Raw genomic sequence first — 8,640 nt, 5'->3', positions numbered from 1 at the left:
TTGCTGTGTAGTAAAATGCAGGAAAAAATTACTCCAGGAAATAAGAAAATAGACACTTTTATGTTGAACAGTTTCTGGAAGTTACATGGTACCTACGATACCCAATTCATGGTAAGGTATCAACAAATCTTAAAGGTTTAAAATCATCTGGCTTTACCAAAACCAACCCTTGAAGCAATGGTATGGTCGACAACACATAACTGAAATTGCTGTAGATTGGCATCACATAAATAAACACTACAAAATTACATTTACAGGCTGGGGTTAATGACACGTCTGAACCAGGAATATATTATTTTAGACAGAACGGCTCAATATAATTTCTCAGGAATGTCTGCTTTGTGGGACATTTCGGTATTTTGGCTGACTTATTTGGAAGAGGAATTCTGGTTTCAGCTCAGCTCTGGGCTCACTCATTCTGAACCCCAGTCCTCTGGCCAGGAAGTCTGCTCCTGTGCACTGCTTCCAGTTTAGCGCTTTTTTGCTGTCCCTCTCACTAATTCCAGGTGTAATAACACTGTCACACAGAGTTTGCTTCCTTTTCTGTGGTGTCTTTATTGTAGATACTTTTCAGATATAAATCAGTCCTCACACAAGTTTTTTCTATGCTGGCTTAAAGGGCTTTCAGCCCTTTAGTCTTTCTTATAATTCGATTTTTCTTGGTTCTGCAATCCCATTTTAATACCTTCCAAATTACCCATACCATTTTGGTAATGCAGTGATTAGGAATTGATAATTTCAGTTGAGTTCATTTCAGCCAGTACTGGACTTTGCTGGTTGAGGCTATTACTGAAGCGCTGGCAGCTTCTGAGGGTTTCATAGGTAACCAGCATAGACTTCAAGTCCCTGTTTAGAAGACTGACATGTGTCATAAAAGAGAGCTCTAGATAAGGCAGTGCAGTTAGAAGCTGTTTTCCCACACCCGAGAGCATACTTGTTGATTTACTTGCACTTCATATCCCTCTCCACACTTCTCATAGAGAAGACCTGGAATTGCTCAACATGATTCCTATTCCGCTTTCTGTTGTGCTCCCGATTTCTGAGGGGCTCCTGAGGAATTCCCATGTCCTTGCTAACACCATCTGTAGCAATGAATCTGCGGGGTCTGTAGATTCCTTAGCAGAGCACTTACACATCCTCCATGATATTAATGATTGGCTCCAGCTGTAGTCCTAGTCCCTGGCAGTGTTTCTTTGAGAGAAGTCAAACCTAAATGATGAACATAGGTTTGCTAGTGATTAGTCACTTTTCTATTCAAAGAGCCAAACCTAGAAACTTTGATCTTCAGTCTGTCATCAGAAGAAGAGGGACAATGAAGAAAAAGATATTTTTTTTTTTTGTGATGGATTGTTCTTTACAAACAAAAAATCTGCAGTTAGTAAAAATAAAATAAAAAAAAACTAAAAAACCTAGTAAAGAAACAAATTGGAAAAGTCAATACGTTGTAACTTCTAAAATAAATGTTGAAACAAAGCTTAATTTCATTTCAAAATCAGATATCAAAGCCAAATTTAGGGAAACAAAATTTAGTGATTAAGCTCGCATTTGTAATGACGTATGATCCAATGATTATTTGGGCTGCGGGAGGGGAACGGAGGTGATGAAGCTGGAACTTTAATTTGGACAACTCTAGTAATGAACTTCTGATTGTCTTGAAAAAAAAAAACAACAAATTCCTTTCTTTTATCAGGAGAAGCCATCTGATTTGTCTGCTGCCCTTAGGTGAAGAATGGACGGATCAAAGGTTTTACATGATGCTTCCAGCCTGCAGAACAATGTTATGCTGATTGCAAAGGAATCCGTGTGATGGGGTAAGGTGCGAGCTGTTGGAGCGGTGCCTGGGGTTATCTTTGGTCTCTCTGCCCTCTGAAGGGAGACATGCCATCACACCGTGCTGCCCCAGCTCCACACTACAGCACTGGGGAGGTCTCCCGTCTGCGTCTCCTTGGGACAGATTGTGCAACGCCAGCCGCCCCCCCCCCGTGCTTGGTTTCACCTGTGAGAAACAGTCTTCTCTTACCAACCGGTAGCTTTTGGTCACGTTAAGTGTGGCGTGACAGTTACCTTTTTGAAAGGTTTTTTGGCAATTTAACGAAGGGAATTGAAACGTCGTCTCATGTCTGCTGCTCAGATGAGTGCATGGGAGCCGACTGCGCGCGCTGTAAGAGAAAAGCACAACATCTCTGCCTTTACAGTACACAGATCTACCTGATAAAGAGACCACTGGTCACCTAGTCATTGGCTCTCTCCCTGGAACAAATATGCCCCCATACACTATCGTCATCCTCAGCTAGCTGCACTTCACTGACTTTTTTTTTTTCCTTTATACCTCATCAGAAAGGCTGTCTGTACTGCCTGTCTCCGCACCTTTGCTTGTTATTCACTTCCTGGCTTCCCAGCTGTCCTCTCTCTGCTTCCCAGCTGTCCTGTCCTCTGAAATATTTGTGAATATTTCAATGGGAGTCTCGAGGAGATGGTTTCAGTCTCACTGTGTTTTTCTGAAAGCCGGTTCCCTGCGCTGCGTGAGCCTTGCTGTGAGTTACACCCGGTACCCGGTTGGCATTCGGCTTCGCTTCCTCTTCTGGGAGGATAATTTGTAGCTCCTCTCATCCCTCCTGCGCAGGTGAGTTTGGACACCTTCCCCTGCTGCTTCTGACTTTATCTGGATCCACAGAAAAGTACTTTAGGAAAAGTTAAAGCATAGCCCTTGCAGCCCCTGTCTTGTTTTAAGAAACCTGCTATCCGGGCAGACAGAAGTAACTAAATATTGACATTGAAAAGATTGCCTGATAATAAACTTTAAACTACTAAATAACAAAGAATCTGCTTGTTGCTCTCGGGGCCTTTTGCCAAATAGAACATTTGGCTACAAAGAAGCAACCATTGATCTTTGACAGCTTTAACCACCATAACTGATGCAGCGTGGGTTCCTGGACACAGCAGGACAGCCAGAAAGTTTGTCTTGCTCGCTGTCTGTTGTGAACACGTTAGAAAAACACGGTGGGTCTAGGAGAGCCGGACTGGGGCGCACGGTCTGGCCTGAGTGCTGGGGGGTCCGGACTGGACCAGCAGGGCCTGCCACCCCCTGGGGTGGGACAGAAGTGCTGCAGCAGAACTGGGGACAACAGGGCGAGTGACTGGACTAGCAGGTTTGCTGCAAGGGAGGCTGGAGGAGCGCTGGCAGAGCTGCAGCGGGTAGGGGAAGATGGGCGGGAGGCCGAAGGCTTCCCTGCTCTGTGCCAGTGGGGTCCCTGGGGTGGTTTGCGTAGCGCAGCCTCGGCCTGGACTAACCAACCCTGTCACCTCTCGTTGCTGCCGTTTAGCTTTTACAAGGAAATAATTCACATTTTTAAAATCTACAACTACAACTCAAGATTTAACCGTGTCATCTGTCACAGAAAAACCCTCCTTCATCCTCTTCCAGCTTCTGAGGACTGTCTGTTCCTCAAGGAGCAGAAGATGATTGCCTCTTTCTCTGTGCCGTGCTAGGGCTCCTGCTATCAGCACGTACAAATGTGCCATAAATCGTTACGGATTTACCCTTCCAGCCCTCCCATCTGGAAAGGAAATAAGATTTTTTCGCCCGTTTCACAGCAGAAGGAGCTGAATGTGTAAACACGTGCGTGCACCCTTCTCCCCCTCCCACTACTGATTTGCTCCTGGTCACACAGAAATTGTGGGATTTTCCACCGCGGGGCCTGGAAGGATCCCGGAGGAGGTGGGTACCAATCCAGTGCCTTCACTGTTCCCTTGGGGAAAAGGGGACCTAACAGGGAACCAAGGACGGCTGCTACCCAAACTGTGGCCAATCTATCCATGATGCTTCCCAGGGGAGCTGTGGCTACATTAACCTTGGCTTACAGCTGTGATTACATTAAAGAAAAAGCTTCCAAGGGGGCCTCTCTTTTCCACTCATCTCCAGTGAGTCTGCCATTAGTTATTGAACACATTAAAGGGACATTGCCACATTACCTACAATTACCATTTTTCAAGCACTTACCAGTGTTCTCTCTGTTGCTCGATGAACTTATCCCTCTCCTTAGAGAACATGCAGCTGAAATAAATCAGAGATGCTGCCTTGAGATCTTCTGCTGGAGAGAAAAGCCTAGCTATGTTTTCATATTTCATTTATTTCAGATTTATGTAATTAGCTGATAGAAGCATGCATGGCTAAACTTTAATCTGAGGGCTTTCAAGTCTAGCCTTTTGGCTTCAGATTCATCTTTGCTATGGTTTCAATTCTGCTCAGTGGACTCAGCTTTGGCTCTCAGTTCACAGGCTTTATGCAGGAAAACCATTTATTTGTACTGGAAGATTTGAACTGCAACTCTGATTTCTTCCAGGGATGTTTCTGTTGAGGATCTGCAAATGATACAGTGTGAGTTCAGCAACAAATCAAGGTCAAGACACTCTGAGAAAGCTTCTCAGAAAGGACTACTCCCATCCTTTGAGTATGTATCTGCCTTCTGTCTCTGATAAGGAGTGTCATATACAGGATCTGCAAGGATATTTGTATTCCTCCTTTAAATAAGTAAATTCTTTTTGTAGGAAATTGAAGAATTGGGTGATGTGGAATATTCAAAGTGGCTGGTTTCTGCAAAGGAGAGAAGGGTGGAGTATTTATCACTTTCTTTATTCTGATAATCTTTTCTGATCTAGAAGAGAGAGAGGCCCATGTGCTACTCATTTTGGACCATCATGAAAAGGAGAAGAGAATGCAGAGTTCATCTCTCCAAGAATTTATGAGGGTCATAGAAACGGTCTCTGTGGCCTGCCGTTAGATGAATTATGGCTCTACCCTCGAACTATTGTGATTCTGGTATCTTGAGGTCTTACAAAGAAACAAGCACCAAGATGCTGGTTTATGTGATGATGTAACAACAACAACAAAAAAGTAAAATGCAAATCGAAAAAAAACACATATGTATCAAATTATTAAGTCAACCTTTTTACCCAATTAGCCAGGAAAACTTTGTCATTTTTTGCCTAATCATGCCACTAACTGGGCAGCAGTCTTGATGACCTACCGGTCCTCACAGGAGCATCTCTGCTGATGGGTGTACCTCATTAAAACACAGACTGAAACTAATGGGGATGCTCTTTGCTGCCAGTGAAGGCAGCTGGCCCAAATTATGAGCTGTTATGAGACAATGATATCTTTTCCACACTCCAGTCTACGGGTTACTGTAGCAGATGGTTTGATTGTGCTATCCTGGGGTGATTTAGAGTAGCCTTTCATTAAGCAGTATTTTCACTTAAATTCCTCACACTCTGCTGCTAACACATACATCTTTGCTATCAGCCAGTTGCTAGGGATAACAAACCAAGCCTAGGAAAAGGGAAGCAGTGGTGTTTCTCCAGAGCGATAGACAGGCACTGTCACACTTTGAGTGCATTTCCCCTCGGATCGCACCAGAATGGGTCATTCCTCACAAGCAACTCTCCTGTCCCAGCCCAAGTTCCTGCTGGTGGTGAAGGGGCTCCCTCACCTCTTTCCAGGGCTTCTCCTGCCCTGTGCCATTGAAGCTGCCAAGAACTTGCAGCTCTTCTTCCTGGTGGCAGGAATTGCGGCTGGGAATGAAGATCCGAGTACATTTGGAATACTTATGTTGGTTGTGTGTCCCTCTGTCAAGTAAAACTGAGGAGGCGGGGGGAACTCCAGGCTCATCCTTATACTGCATAACTGTCTGGGTTTGCATCCCTCCACTCCTGTCTAAGAGTGCTCACATGGCCAGGTTTGGAGGGGAGTGACAGAAAAGCTGGGGAGAAAATGGGACACTGCCATCTCTTTACCTTCAGCTTAGGAGTAGCTTCTTCTCATCTGCATCCTTCAGTGTAGGAGTAGCTTCTTCTAATCTGCCTTCCTTGCCCCTCACCTTTCCTTATGTTGAAAGGTATGGGGAAGGAGGCCTACTCCTAACTGAGGTCTGGGCCCTGCACCCTGTCCTACCCATCAACAGTGCCACTGGACAGAGGCAGAAGTGACAGGCTGTGCTGTCATGTGCTGGTAATGCAGCATGAGGAAGGGCTGGCAATACTTGCTGCCTGATAGCTGTAGCCTCATTTAGCCTTATGCTCACCCTGAATTTCTGATTTTGCCAGAGACAAAGACCATTCCCGTGTTTGGAAGTGATCCTCCTCTGTGGCAACAGAGGCAGAAGTTTTTTCTCCTTTCTCATGACATGCCAGAGATCTTGTTTAGGAGATCAAGCTACAAATTTTGGAGCTTTGGGTAAAGAGAGCATGTCTGAGCTCCTTCTCACCTGGTAGACTACTTGAGCATTGCTCCAGAGCACAGCATCATAAGGCGTGTGTGTGGCACCACACTTTGCAGAGGCTGGTGTCTTTCTTGCCTTGTCTTTTCTCTGCCTGAGACAGGAGAAGGGGGTTTGGGAGCTTCCTCCCAGGTTCCATTAGTATGACCCAGAAGGCACTGTGTATTCCACTGTGCCTGGAACAACCCCACCAAGATTTTCAAGTTGTTAGACCATCTACATTACTGTTTTCAATAAAGAAGTAGCCTCTGAGTTTAATCATAATGTGGCTTCTGTGCCCCATTGTTTCTGTGTCCTGATCTGTGCAGAGCTAACCAAACTGGGAAAAGAAGTTGTAGGCAGCCATCTCTCCTAAACACCTTGCCATGCAACTGTTCAAGATTGCACAACTGTTCCTGTTCCAGAGACAGGAGCCGACCTTTCCCTCCTACTGTCTGGTACCAAGTGTGTCTCAACTTTGAACAGAAATTTTGACACAAGACTCATGTATTTTGCCATAATTTAGGTGAAATGCAAAATTTAAGCTTTGTTGGAACAAAAAGCAGTCCTCTTCTAAATCATAGCTTTGGGTGATTTTATTTTAATTGCATATTTTTGTCTGATTATGCCACAAAACATGTTCAGTGGAATTGGTACTTCAGAGGAGTTAGGCTGTACGGACAGCAAGAAGAACCTGGCACTGACCAAGAAGATGCAAACTGCTGCTGATGTGATAGGTGTATGTGATGGTGGGGACGGTGGGGACATCCAAGATGTATGGGCCCGAGTGTCGGGGGCTTTTGATATGTATCTAGTGGTGTGATAGAAGATGTTGGATGATGAAGGCAACTTGGATGGGAAAATCATGAGTTTTAATGGTAGATTTAAGCTCATATGAAGTCTCTTGGGAGAAGACACCAGTGTCAGCCTGGATTTCACATTGTAAGAAGACAGATCAGACAGATGTTGGTATGGGCTCTGTAAACTATTTATGAAATAGGACAGTGGGAATGGATCAAGAAAAGATCAGGTGGAGATAAGGTATAGAGGAAGAAGGATTGTCTGTTCTCTCAATAGACAATGGATTCTCATCTGGTGGGTGCAAGAGAAGAAGACCCACAAAATGAACAGAAATGAACAGGAGAAGTAGGAGGAGAAAGAGGAGGGAAAGAATTATGCAAGTGGAGGGAGGATATAACTGAGTTTCAAAACTCACGAATGTGTCCAGGAAAAAAGGAGAGAGTGAGCTGGCCAGTGTAAGCAGAACAGTGCAGCAGACACTGTGGAAACCAGAGTGGAAACAACTGAGTCAATTAAGGGAATCTGCAGTAAGGGTTTTACTGTTCACCATAACTGTGTCAGTTTTCCTCCTACTTCACTCAAGAAAGAGCCTTTGACCCATTTTGCAGGTTTGCAGCTGGAAGATGATTTACTTAGAAGTTTCGAGAGGGGCTACGGAACAGCTGAGGACACAGGGCTTCCAGTTAGGGAGCCCACCGGGGAGAGGACGGTACTCTCTGAAGTATAATACAGGCAATTGGGAAAATGAAGGAAACAATTCCCTAGAGCTACTGAAAGGAACACGCATGGGAGGCCTTCTTTCAAATTTGGATGTAACTTTTTCAGTCTCCTGTTAGAGGAAGGTTCTGCCATGACTACTTTGGACATTGAAAGTTATGTACAAAGCAAGTACAGCCTTCTGGGGCATTCACAGGAAATGCCCCTGTGCTTTCCACCACAGAAGTGCCTAGATCCTGAAGGTGGTGGGTATCTTAAGATCATTTAGATTAGTCCCGGCTACAAAGCTGTCAATAACAGTGCTGGCTGGACTGTGAAGTGTGAAAGACCTATTGCTGTATTTCACACTGGATAACATTGATTTTGAGTAGCATTTACCTGTCAAACTTGACCAGGACAAGGTCATATCTCACTAAGATCTCAGTCTGAAAAGCTAAAAATAGCGTATGTTTCTGTAGACAGCAAAACAAATTCCCAGTCTCAACTATTTCATAGGAAAGCATGGAGGTCAGGTGGGTCACAGCAGCAGAGGAGTGAGGATATCATAAGCATGGACCCATGCCACTCTTTGCACTTAACCCATTGTCAATAAACTGGATGGAAGGCATTTATTCTGATAGCTGGAGGCTGTTTTCTGAAAAGGCTGTTTTTGCAGAAGGCATTTGTAAGGTCTCTTTGTCTCTTGACTGGAATGTCTGGGTACAGGATAGTTTGTGCCAACTCTTTTTTATCAGAGTGCTAGCTGAAATTTGTATAATACCAGTGCCACAGAAAATGATCCAAAACCAGACAAAATCTTATGGGTCACAAGCAATCACTAGAGGTGATCATAAATAGATACGTATTTTCTCAACTCCAGAACTAGAAA

This window comes from Vanellus vanellus (genome assembly GCF_965231255.1).
Source record: "Vanellus vanellus genome assembly, chromosome: 6".
In the NCBI taxonomy this organism is placed as follows: Eukaryota; Metazoa; Chordata; class Aves; order Charadriiformes; family Charadriidae; genus Vanellus; species Vanellus vanellus.
Note: the sequence above shows the minus strand (reverse complement) of the source record.